Source organism: Stegodyphus dumicola, chromosome 2 (genome assembly GCF_044657685.1).
Source record: "Stegodyphus dumicola isolate Sdum_Otavi_A_Nest chromosome 2, ASM4465768v1".
Lineage (NCBI taxonomy): Eukaryota > Metazoa > Arthropoda > Arachnida > Araneae > Eresidae > Stegodyphus > Stegodyphus dumicola.
In genome coordinates this window covers 159214208-159226962 of record NC_140769.1, presented here as the reverse complement: position 1 = coordinate 159226962, position 12755 = coordinate 159214208, and the positions used below count along the sequence as shown (strand labels likewise).

Here is a 12755-nt window from a genome sequence, read left to right as displayed (position 1 = left end):
CCTCCTCCTCCCCTTAGGCAGATAGCCCTCGAGGCTTTGCCGTAATCACACACACACACACACTCTTACTCACCCTTGCAGTGCCCGCTCCACCCCCTCTCTCGTCTTAATCTTACTGACACGTCCACTTCCTCCCATTCGCCATTGTTAGTTTAAGCCTGATAGTGTTTGCGAACCGGTCGGAGTTAATTATTATGTTCAGTGCTTGTGCTTTTTGGTTTTGTCTTTTCGTTACCTATTGAAAATGTCAGGAAAACGAAAGAAGGTTGTGTTGACGATTGCGCAAAAACTAGAATTAAATTCCAAAGTAGCAAACGGCGCTACAAGGCAGCAGATGGAATTGGAATCGCGGAAACAACAATGCTTGAGATTCTAAAGCAAAAAGACAAACTGGTGAACTTTGCATTTAATGTCGGACAGTGCTTCCGCAATGAAAACGAGGAAAAACTATGAATGGTTCTACCTTTGATGAGCTAGACACTGCATTGACAGAGTGGTTAGCTGAAGTTCGAAAAGAGGGTACTCCTGTAAATGGTCCTATCATTGCGGCGAAGGCAAAAACCTTTTTTGAGTTGTTAGGCCTGAAAGGAAATTTTGATGCGTCTTCTGGCTGGTTGACTCATTTGAAGCAGCGACATGGAATTCGAGAAATTGGACTTCATGGGGAGAAACTTAGTGGTGACCAACAAGCAGCCGACGATTTCTACCATGGATTTGAAGAATTTGTTTTAAAAAAGAGCTATCTTTTGAACAAATTTACAATGCCCACGAATAGGAACTTTTGTGGAAATGTCTTCCGACTCTCACTTTAGCATTTGAAAATGAAAGTAAAGCAACGGGTCATAAAAGCAGCAAGGAAAGGATCACTCTCATGTCTTGCAGTAACGCTACCGGTGGACATAAACCTAGACTTGTTGTCATTGGAAAATCAAAAAAAACCGAGATCTTTCAAAGGCACAAGGATAGAAAATTTGCCCGTTGATTATTTATTACTTTAACAAACAAAAAAACAAAAACAAAAAAAAAAAAAAAAAAAAAAAAAAAAAAAAAAAAAAAAAAAAAGTGAAATGTTTCAGATTTTAAATTACGTCCAAAGGGGCGTTTTTAACATTTTGTGTGTTACCTTTCTTTATTAAATATCATGTTCCTCGCATTTAAACCATAAGATCCAGTGCAACAGCAATATCGCAAAATAGTTTTAAAACGAGCATATCTTTAGAATTTCCAATACAGAGACTCACGCGCTGGAGATAAAAATGTTTTTCTGCACAACGTTGCCATTGCTCGCTTTGAAATCCTTGAGTTTGTTAATCAAAAATTCGTCAAAATTTTAAAAATAGGAAATCGATCATAAAACAAATTTCAAATTTCAAATTTGGTCTTCCACATGCTCATATTCGTTGGAGGATTACGTTATTCAAAATTCGATGACTCTATGTACCGTTATTTTATGACAATGTGAGAAATATACATACATTTAGGCAGATTTTCATTATTTAATTTCTTCAAATATAATGCAGGACTCTAACATTTTATGGCAACAGTTTGAAAAGTGAACCGACATTTATCCGTCCGACGCAAAATGCCAAAACGAAACTAATAGTCCTTCGGGATTCAAATCCCTTTGGACTAAAAAAAGGATGGATGAACCGAAACATTTTTCAAGTATGGTTCGAAAAAATCTTTGTTCTTCAAGTGCGTAAACATCTTAAATCGAAAAACCTGCCTAAAAAAGCTGTGCTATTGATCGACAACGCACCTTCTCAGCCAGCAACAAGCGTGCTAAAGTCTTCTGATGGACAAATGTTTGCAAAGTTTCTCCCCTCAAACGCCAAACGTTACTGCGCTAATCCAATCCATGGACCAAGGAGTCATTGCAACAATGAAGAGAACATACCGAACCAAGCTGCTAATGACCAAAATTGAAGAAGGTTATGATCTGAAAGAGTTTTGGAAACACTACATAATCCTGGACAGCATCTACGATATTGCATCTGCATGGGACTCAGTGAAACCGTCAACCCTCATAAAATCACGGAGAAAACTCATGCCCAATGTTGAAGCCAGAAAGAACCTAACCCCTTTGAGTTGTGAGGAAGAGAATGAAGATGTAGACACGCCTACGCCAACTCTTGCTGATGTGGTGAAAACATTTCCGGGTGGTGAGAAAGTCGATGCTGAAAACATTAACGAGTGGTTGGAGTGTGACGTCAACGAACCTAGCTTCGAACGCTTGACAGATGACGAAATTGTGAAGAAAGCAAGGGAAGAGACCAAGAATGAAGGAGAGCTAAGTGAAGGCGAAGAAGAGCCCACTGTGCATATGCGGAAGACTCACGAAGCGGCTTTGCAACAAGTCGACGGACTGCTGAGCTATTTGGGAGAACAAGACGACGCGGAGTTGGCCGAGAAACTTATGTTACGAAAAATGCAATCTCGGATCAAGAGAAAATGCTTCCAAAGCAAGAAGCAAACACAAATGACTGATTTCTTCAAAAAGGTGTAGTTTCACAGTTATGCTTTTTAATTACATAATACATTACAGTATTAAATCAGTACATATACGTATTAATTTTTCTGTGTATCCTTGACGCCTTTCGTAAGTATACAAAGCACTTTTCTGTTTTCATTAACAAAATGCATTTTAGGTTAGTTTTGAGTGATATACTAAAATATTAAGCGTTAGTTAAACATTTCCTGCTGTTTATTTCACGTTTTATTGTACATAAAACGATTTTTCAAAGTTGGAATGACTGTTTTCTCTTTTGCTATACCCATTTGTAGCTTTTTTCGGGTTATCCGCGTTTTTCGTTGTCCGCGGCGGCCGCGCCACCCAATTCTGCGGATCATCGGAGTGTACTGTATATGATCTGAAAGCTTTCAGTTTCTTTAATTTTTTAAATTCTGGTTGTTAACTGCTTTTAGATCCTGCATTCGGCCCGCAAACAATTTCTGTTCGAGACCAAATCAGTAGATCATAAAAGTGGGTGTGTTATGCACAACCAAGTACGTACGCATAATGGCGCGAAATGGTCTGCCAACGGAACGGATTGTCAACAAAGCCATGTTTATTTCGATTCCTTTGACGCTACAGCATTTGCATCAGCGCCTAAAATGCTGCGTTTAGTTTAGCAACATAAATGGATGCATCACTGGTAATAATTGTATTTCCTTTTTAAAGAATATCGCTTTTGCGTGTGTGTGTGTGTGTGTGAGATTATGGCAAAGCCTCGAGGGCTATCTGCCTAAGGGAAGGAATGCCTTCGTGGAGGACTTTCTAAGGGAAACTCGCTCGTATACACGTTACACATGGAGAAAACCACGAAAAACGCCCATGCAGCCAGCCCGTTCGCGGGATTCGAACCTCGGACCGAACTACCAGTGTTCAGTGATTTTATCGCTCGGCCGCTGATGGGCCTATATCGCTTTTGCAAACATGTTTATTGCATTAAGATGGCCGTATCTGTGCGTGGAGGCAATAAGGGAACGGATATTGGAAGCTTGCATTCTTCATCGCAATACACTTTATCGTCAATTAGGGCAAATGTGTGATAAATTAATAAAGTGCATACGGTTTTTTTTATCCCAATAGCTTAAGCTTATCCAATAGAATAATTTAGTAATCAACGTCATCTTTAATCATTTAATCAAGTGCGCACGTTTCGGTAATAGCCTAGCTTATGTGATGGATTAATTTAGAAATTAGAATTATTTAATGAAGTGATTATTTAATGGGGTTATGTTTCGCAACTGTTTAGCTTTTCCGAAAAAATGATATTATTACGAAGTTTGTATATATGTAAATAGTTTGAATGAAAGTGCATGAAAAATTGTAGTATCTTTTGCATAACGTTGTATAGAAATCTAAAGAAGCGAAGCATTGGCAGAAAAGTAAGAATACAGGGTAAGTGTATTTAACGTTGAGTAAATGAATATCTCATCAATTTAGCGAGATATCGCCAAGCAAGCAATAGTTTTGGCGACTAATTTTTGTAGCCAAATTTATCACAAAATAGTCAAAATTCGCCAAACTTGGCGAAAATTTGGCGACATTTTAATCCGGTCCCTGTATGAGCGTAATTGAATAACTGTAATTGATGCTATATATAGCTGTAACCGCATCCGACACCTCATATGCCTGCTAGCAGTTTCGAGGAATACTAGAAATATCTCTGTGGCTGGGGGAAAAATAAATAAGATTGGGGGAGAGCATCAGTTTCAAAGAAGTAGTTTAGTTAAGCGTTTAGTTCGAAGTACTGAGGTATCCCCGCCCTTTAGATGCGCTTTGCATTGCTATTTTGGGTTCTTTGTAGTTTGAAGTGTAACTAGTGATTGCATTCTGTGATACTGTGAAGAGCTGTATGAGTATTTTTGCGGACAGTTCCATAACTGTGAAGTGTTTCTTTTGTGAAATAAATTTTTTCAAGCTATCATAGGTACCGTGTGCATTCAGCCTATTATGAACCCGTACGCACGCAACAATATTGCTACGAAATGTCCTGCGGTAAGATAGCTTCCCCGCAAAGCAGGTTTAGGTTTGCCAGAAAATTGAAATGAAAGGCAGGGTTGCCAATTTTGGCGTGAAATCGCCCATTTGGAGACAAACTTGGCGATATGCCATAGACAGAGTGAGAACATTCCAGAACGAATTATTACCGATTTGCCCCAGAATGTCCTCAAAATCAGGTCAAAAGCTATATAAACCCTGCCTGTACGCGTAGTAAGAGCATTGTGGGTTTTATTGTGAAGAGTATCTTGACTGTGCTGAACTCCGAGAGCGGTTGGCCGAGTCCAGAGCTGTATTTAGTGTTTTGCCGTGAAGCTGTCTTCACCGTTATAGCCTGATATTCCGAAGTCTGTGTTGCTGATTGTTTCAGCGTGTTTATCGTAGTTTTTCGACGATTGTAAACGTGTTTCTGGAACTCTCCTGCGAAATACTGGCAAATAAGTTGTGTTTTGATTCTTCGTCAAGTGTATCGTCAATCACTCGAATTCCACGAATCCTCAGAACGCAGCAATATGTGTGTAAAGAACAATCAGACTGCATCAGAGGGATCCAAATGGCCTGGCACGGGAAAACACTGAGAAATGTTTAAACTTAGAATAGAAAGTTTGAAATAGAAAATAAAATAAAAAAAATATATAGCCCACGGAAGCTTAGTTGTAGGATGTCTTCGCAGTTCTACATTGTTTTGGAAATAATCATTTTTTCATACCTGTACTAATTCTTCCCATCTTGTCCTTCCAAGTCCAATATCTTTCATAGCTTTCATGGTCGCTCTTCTTTGTTCTAACCATACTGGACCGTTTTTACTTGCAAAACCTGAGAGAAAAATGAAATTAGACATAATAGAAGCATGAGAAATTGGATGCTTCAAATGACATTGTTGTGTAACAGATCTACCTCATATTTCTCAATAACACACATCCATGTACAAGGCGAGAGAGAAGATTTTGCTGCAAGATTTCAGACAAAGCTGAAAACGAGTATTGTGAGTGAATTTGAGACTGCCTTTTAAATCCGCCTATATATCGCTTAAAGTCCGAATATGTGATCATCGAATTTAGTCACATCCTCTGGACGAGTTGAAACTGAGTTTTAAATACTCAACAATTTGAAAAATGAGCAAGAAACATGCTATCGATCGTTGAAAAAATGTGGCATCACCAATGTTATGAATGAAACCGAAGACTATATGACCTAAAAAGCGGAAGACTATGTGGGAACCATTAAGATCCATTGCTTTAGGTTTGAGAGCAACAGGGAGAAACTTCTGAGAATTGACAGAAAATTAGGTGTCAGCTACTGATATTGAGAAATTAAATTAATACATTAAATAAACTTATGTTTTCCGCATTAATTTTAATTATTAATATTTTTTAATTATTTAGTTTTGTGATTGAAATATTTATAAATGATTTTGAACTACTAACTGAACGTATGCAACCTTATTATGCAGCAGTTTTGTGTTCTATAAGATTGCTAAACTTCAAAGATTATTCAGCTTACACAAGGAGAATATATGGTAAATCATATACAGCATAACTGAAATTCTTTTAAACCGAAATTGCCTTTTAAAAACTTCTCTAAAATTTTTATAATAAATTTTTCTTTTATTAAAAACGAGAGAGAGGAAGTACTATTAATTAAAGCAAATATTTTCAATTACAAATGCAGTACAATATCTAATTACCATAGCATGTCTTTACACGTAACACACACACAAAAAAAAAGGAACCATAATTATGAGGCGAGGGAAGGATATCATTACTGTTATAGACAAGGATGACAACTACTATTTACTAAGTTGTCATATAACTCGGAAACGTAATAATTACTTACTGATTTCCTTATATTCTCTAAATCAGAAAGACGAGTTAGAGAATATAAGCAATTATTGCACTTTCCTATCTGTGCTGTCATGGTGTAAGTAGTTAACAAATCTTACTAGCAACTAGAAGATTTCTGGTCCGACAACTGGCTAAGGGGAACATATTGATAAATTTTATGAAAAAGAGAGGGAAAAGCAAATATTCGTTTTCTTCAACTATAAGGAATTTCCTTCTTCCTTCCAGCATACCTTTGGGGTGTAACGGTAGCAGACTCGACGCCTATTCGAGAAGTCCGGAGAGGGCGTTGTTCATTTTTCATTGACTCCTGCTTCAAAAATAACCTAGTGACTCTACAGTGGCTCTCGAACTACAATGTGGCGGACGATAATTTGTCACCACCAGGGTTTTGCAATTGGGATCTCTAATCCCCAGTCGCCCTTTAAAAGGAGGAGTATATGAGGTATTTTATCTCTCCTTCCAGCATGCTTTCACGGTGTAACGGTAGCACATGCGGCGAGTATTCGAGAGGCCCATGTTCGAGTCTCGGTGAGGGCATTGCTCAGTTTTCGCGTCTCCTGCCTCAGAAAGAAACCTAATGCTCTACGTAAACCTTTTCCTATCTGTAACCAGATTCCTTCAGAAAGTTCTTCAAAAAAGCTTGGATAAATAAGTTTAATATTTAACACTATTCATCTCATTTTCATACACACAGTTATAGAAGAATGTACTGCTTTAACAATAGGGACTGCCTATTTCGATTGTATCATATTTAAAATGGACTCCCTTTATTATTAATTTTTTTTCAAATTCATTTAAGGTATCCTTTTGTTGTATTCTAGACTTAAAATGACACCCATATCGGCATGGTGGCTCGCGGCGTCGGTTGTGATATGGTTGACTCCAGGCGCCAATTTCAGAAAAGGTATGGGTATTCGTGACTCTTGCAGTATCTTAGCTGCAAGAGGCTTTTAAAGTACCATCGAGCCCAAAGTCTTCTACAAAAATTGATGGTAAGAGAAAAAAACAAATCCGTTCCATGTAATGTTCTTTTTTGAAACAAAGACAAAATTGGGCAAGTCGTATTGTCCCTACTAAGGTGCTTAAAGCTTTCCTAAAACGAAACTCGTAAATTTGGTCTCAAATCTTACAGAAGATTAAGAGGATTAGAAATAACAAAGAATTTAAAACGTGACATCTCAAAACGTACGTCTCAAAATACATATTCTTCTGTATAGCAGAAATAATTTTATATGCATTAACTAAAGTAGAATAGGCTATTAGCTTATGTTTCATGAATTGCACCAGATTGTTAAGATTGCTGGAATAAATGTATTAATCCCATGAATGACAAATTTCGATGTTTAATGACAGTTGGACAGATTTTATCAAATAAATAAATTTAATTAAAAATATCTAAGACTGTATAACTATCACAGCATCCCGGGATGTTCCGGCACCCAAAATGGCCGAGTGGTTAAGGCCACTGATTGCTGGCAACTCAAACCGGGTTTGAAGTCAAGCGAACGGACTGGATGCATGGTTGATTTTTCCCATGCCTAACCGGAAAACGAGCCGGTTTCCTTTTGAAAGTACTCCCCGAAAATATACATATTCTTGGACAGATATAGACCTTGTGTGCTTTACCATATTAAAAATATCTTGACATAGACTAGCTCCCCCCGGGAATTGCGTATATTGGCTTAGTATTTTACTTTGACAGCAGTGGCTATGGGGGCACAATAAATAACAAGAACGCAGTTCCTACAGCCCAAAAGAGCCGCATGTGCTGTCCCGGACAGTCGTGGCTTAGGCCATTCGAGTGTGCTAGAGCGAATACCAGACGCACAGTGTTTTTCTTTTTTCTAACATATGCCTCATGTTCTTTGACGCGAAATTTTAAGGCTCTCTTAGTTTGGCCAATGTAAATTAAACCGCACTGGCAAGGAATCCTATAAATACCCCAGGAATTCATATCCGGAATGGGGTCCTTGAGTATAGAAGTTGGAATTTTATTGATGGGAGAGTAAACAACCCGAAAGTTAAATTTCTGCAAAATATGTGCAACTTTATAGCTAATTGATGGAAAGAAGGGAATGACAACAGAATTTTTATAATCTCCTAAAATAAGAGTGTGGCTTTTAGTGTGTTGAGATGAGAATTTTTTAACTGCTTGATTAATAATGTTGGGTGAAAAGCCCCTGTCAATAGCTATTGCTTTTAAATAATTTAGTTCTTCATCAAGGGCTAGTTTGGAGGAGCAAACTTGAAGAGCACGGAAAACATAGGAATAAAATGAAGCTAACTTTTGTTTAGTCGGATGACATGATTGATGTTACGTGTGACCAGAATGTCGAGAAACGGAAGAGAATGGCATGGTTCCGCTACGTAGACGATACTCTTACCCTGTTTGAAGGTAATAAAGATGATTTAAATAGAGTTCTTTCAACAATGAATTCTATTGATCCTGCTATTCAGTTCACTTTTGAACTTGAGACTTGCAATTCTCTTCCGTTTCTCGACATTCTGGTCACACGTAACACATCCAACTTCAGTATTACAGTTTACCGTAAACCTTCATCGGTTTGCCTTCCACCACACTTTAAATCATGTCATCCGACTAAACAAAAGTTAGCTTCATTTTATTCCTATGTTTTCCGTGCTCTTCAAGTTTGCTCCTCCAAACTAGCCCTTGATGAAGAACTAAATTATTTAAAAGCAATAGCTATTGACAGGGGCTTTTCACCCAACATTATTAATCAAGCAGTTAAAAAATTCTCATCTCAACACACTAAAAGCCACACTCTTATTTTAGGAGATTATAAAAATTCTGTTGTCATTCCCTTCTTTCCATCAATTAGCTATAAAGTTGCACATATTTTGCAGAAATTTAACTTTCGGGTTGTTTACTCTCCCATCAATAAAATTCCAACTTCTATACTCAAGGACCCCATTCCGGATATGAATTCCTGGGGTATTTATAGGATTCCTTGCCAGTGCGGTTTAATTTACATTGGCCAAACTAAGAGAGCCTTAAAATTTCGCGTCAAAGAACATGAGGCATATGTTAGAAAAAAGGAAACACAGAAGTCTTCTGTTGCTCAACATTGTTGGTCCGAAAATCACACTTTCAATTTTTCTGCTGCCAAAATTATTCAAAAAACATCTTCCATTGGAGAACTGGATTTTCTAGAGGCATTTCACATTCATAAAAGTCTTTCTGTTCTAGTTAACGATCCTAATTCCAATCCAAATTTGCCTTCGGCTTTTAGAGAAATTATGTTTTAGTTCTGGTTTCGCCAACAGATGGCGCCACTTGCTTATTCTTGTCCAGGCTTTCTTATCTTATCTAAACATTATTTCCTATCTTGTTCATTTGCGGTTTTGCAGCTGAAGATGATGGTTCGGTAAAACCATCGAAACTAGTCCTGTGAAAATTTTGTAAATTAACGCTGATTTTTGTTGTTTGACTTCTGAATTAGTATTTGTTCGGCGTGTTATTGTGTCTTAATTATAGAAGCCCCAAACAGGCTTACATTTTGCTTTCTTTTTTGCACGTGGTGTGGCCGCCATTTTGTGATTGTAGGAGTTTCGGTGAGTACATTTTTGCAATTTTCAAGTTATGTTTATGTTTTGTACATTTGGATATTGTGCTTTGCTTGTCTGATTTCATGCATTTTGCTTACAAACATTTTGTTTTCTATTCATTTCAGTGAGGGATTTTTCTGCTATTTTGTGTGTACTTTATTATTGCTTAGTTAATTTAGTTTGATTTTCTGCATTGTTTATCATGCCTTCATCCGTTAATCGTTTCACTAAATTGCGCCTGAAACGGCAAAAATTCCTGAATCATCTTGACTTTTTACTTAAATGTAAATGTAAAAAATTGATCCCCAATTTTATTCAAATCAAATCTAATCAAAAACCTTCGAGTCGCGTTTCAAGATTTCTGTTAAATTGCAAACTTGCCTTACTTCGGTCCGTGATAAGGGATACACGTCAACAATTGTCCAAAATTGAACATGAACTCTATAAGCTTCATCTGGAACTCGCTAAAACATATCCAAAATTCACTGCCCTTGAACAAAAGTCTTGGTCTAGAACGGAGAATGCAGTTAACCGTCATAAAAACACCCTTGCAGTTAAATTCGAAAAACTTCTTTTACAGTCTTCCAGTCCAAGTAGTTCAAAAAATCTTCCTATTGTAAACATCAAGCCAATAGTTAATATTTCTAATGTTAGTCTTTCAGAAGAACAAGAGAGAATTCTAAAATATAATTTTAACTTCTCACAAACCTGTAAACCATCGATTCCAAAGATTTTGGCTCCTATCGAAAAAGCTTTCAAGTTCAGTAAAGTTTCAGATTCACAGAAAGAAATGATTAGGCATCTTATCGCTCATAATGTGAAATTCAATAATAAACCTTTGAAGTACCTAAATTTGATATACCAAATCTAACTGCGAGAGAAAGAGCTACAATGCGCGAGATTCATTCTAACCCGGATATTGTCATTTCAAAGGCCGACAAAGGTGGCCAGATAGTCGTCATGGATAAGAACACTTACATCGACGGTGTCACTAAACTCTTAAACGAAGGACCATATAATCCGATCCCTAAAGATCCTTCACCTTCGGACTTATCCAAAATAAAAACTGCGATCAAATCTTCGCAAATCATTTCAAGCAACTTAAAACATTCGCTTATCCCATCTGTTGCGAATTGTGCCAGGTTATATGCTCTTCCCAAAATTCATAAAAGTGGTATTCCTTTCCGCCCTATTGTATCAAATTTAGGTACTGCCTCGTATCCATTAGCTAAATATTTAGTTTCTAGATTTTCCACTCTATTAGACAATAACATTTACACCATAAAAATTCAATAGAGTTTGTAAAAAAGGTTAAAAACATTTCTCCTCGTAATTTACTCATGGTTTCTTTTGATGTAAAATCATTATTCACCAATGTCCCAGTGGAGGGTGCATTAAGATGTCTAGAAACCAGACTTCGCGAATTTCATTTCTCTTGCATCGAAATTGATGAGCTAATTTCTCTCACTCAACTCTGTTTGAAACAAACACATTTTGTTTTCCAAAATAAATATTACAAGCAAACTGAGGGATTAGCCATGGGAAGCCCCCTCAGTCCCATCCTGGCTGATATCTACATGCATTATTATGAATCAAAATTATTTGAAACTTTAAACTTCCCGGCATGGTTCCGCTACGTAGACGATACTTTTACCCTGTTTGAAGGTAATAAAGATGATTTAAATAGAGTTCTTTCAACAATGAATTCTATTGATCCTGCTATTCAGTTCACTTTTGAACTTGAGACTTGCAATTCTCTTCCGTTTCTCGACATTCTGGTCACACGTAACACATCCAACTTCAGTATTACAGTTTACCGTAAACCTTCATCGGTTTGCCTTCCACCACACTTTAAATCATGTCATCCGACTAAACAAAAGTTAGCTTCATTTTATTCCTATGTTTTCCGTGCTCTTCAAGTTTGCTCCTCCAAACTAGCCCTTGATGAAGAACTAAATTATTTAAAAGCAATAGCTATTGACAGGGGCTTTTCACCCAACATTATTAATCAAGCAGTTAAAAAATTCTCATCTCAACACACTAAAAGCCACACTCTTATTTTAGGAGATTATAAAAATTCTGTTGTCATTCCCTTCTTTCCATCAATTAGCTATAAAGCTGCACATATTTTGCAGAAATTTAACTTTCGGGTTGTTTACTCTCCCATCAATAAAATTCCAACTTCTATACTCAAGGACCCCATTCCGGATATGAATTCCTGGGGTATTTATAGGATTCCTTGCCAGTGCGGTTTAATTTACATTGGCCAAACTAAGAGAGCCTTAAAATTTCGCGTCAAAGAACATGAGGCATATGTTAGAAAAAAGGAAATACAGAAGTCTTCTGTTGCTCAACATTGTTGGTCCGAAAATCACACTTTCAATTTTTCTGCTGCCAAAATTATTCAAAAAACATCTTCCATTGGAGAACTGGATTTTCTAGAGGCATTTCACATTCATAAAAGTCTTTCTGTTCTAGTTAACGATCCTAATTCCAATCCAAATTTGCCTTCGGCTTTTAGAGAAATTATGTTTTAGTTCTGGTTTCGCCAACAGATGGCGCCACTTGCTTATTCTTGTCCAGGCTTTCTTATCTTATCTAAACATTATTTCCTATCTTGTTCATTTGCGGTTTTGCAGCTGAAGATGATGGTTCGGTAAAACCATCGAAACTAGTCCTGTGAAAATTTTGTAAATTAACGCTGATTTTTGTTGTTTGACTTCTGAATTAGTATTTGTTCGGCGTGTTATTGTGTCTTAATTATAAACAATTCTTGTTGTTATCTTTCTGCTTCACGGAAAGTTAAAGGATAGTCTAAAATTATTGAAAATACTCTG

At 37.0% G+C, this 12755-nt stretch overlaps 1 pseudogene across 1 annotated transcript in view; it reads right to left on the bottom strand.

The window, feature by feature from the left end:
- LOC118180345 (cytochrome P450 2J5-like) overlaps positions 1-12755 on the bottom strand; it is a 55491-nt pseudogene that overhangs the window by 23624 nt on the left and 19112 nt on the right. Inside the window, exon 2 of the transcript XR_015039337.1 lies at positions 5217-5323. The product of XR_015039337.1 is annotated as a cytochrome P450 2J5-like (transcript). The remainder of the gene's footprint in view (positions 1-5216; positions 5324-12755) is intronic.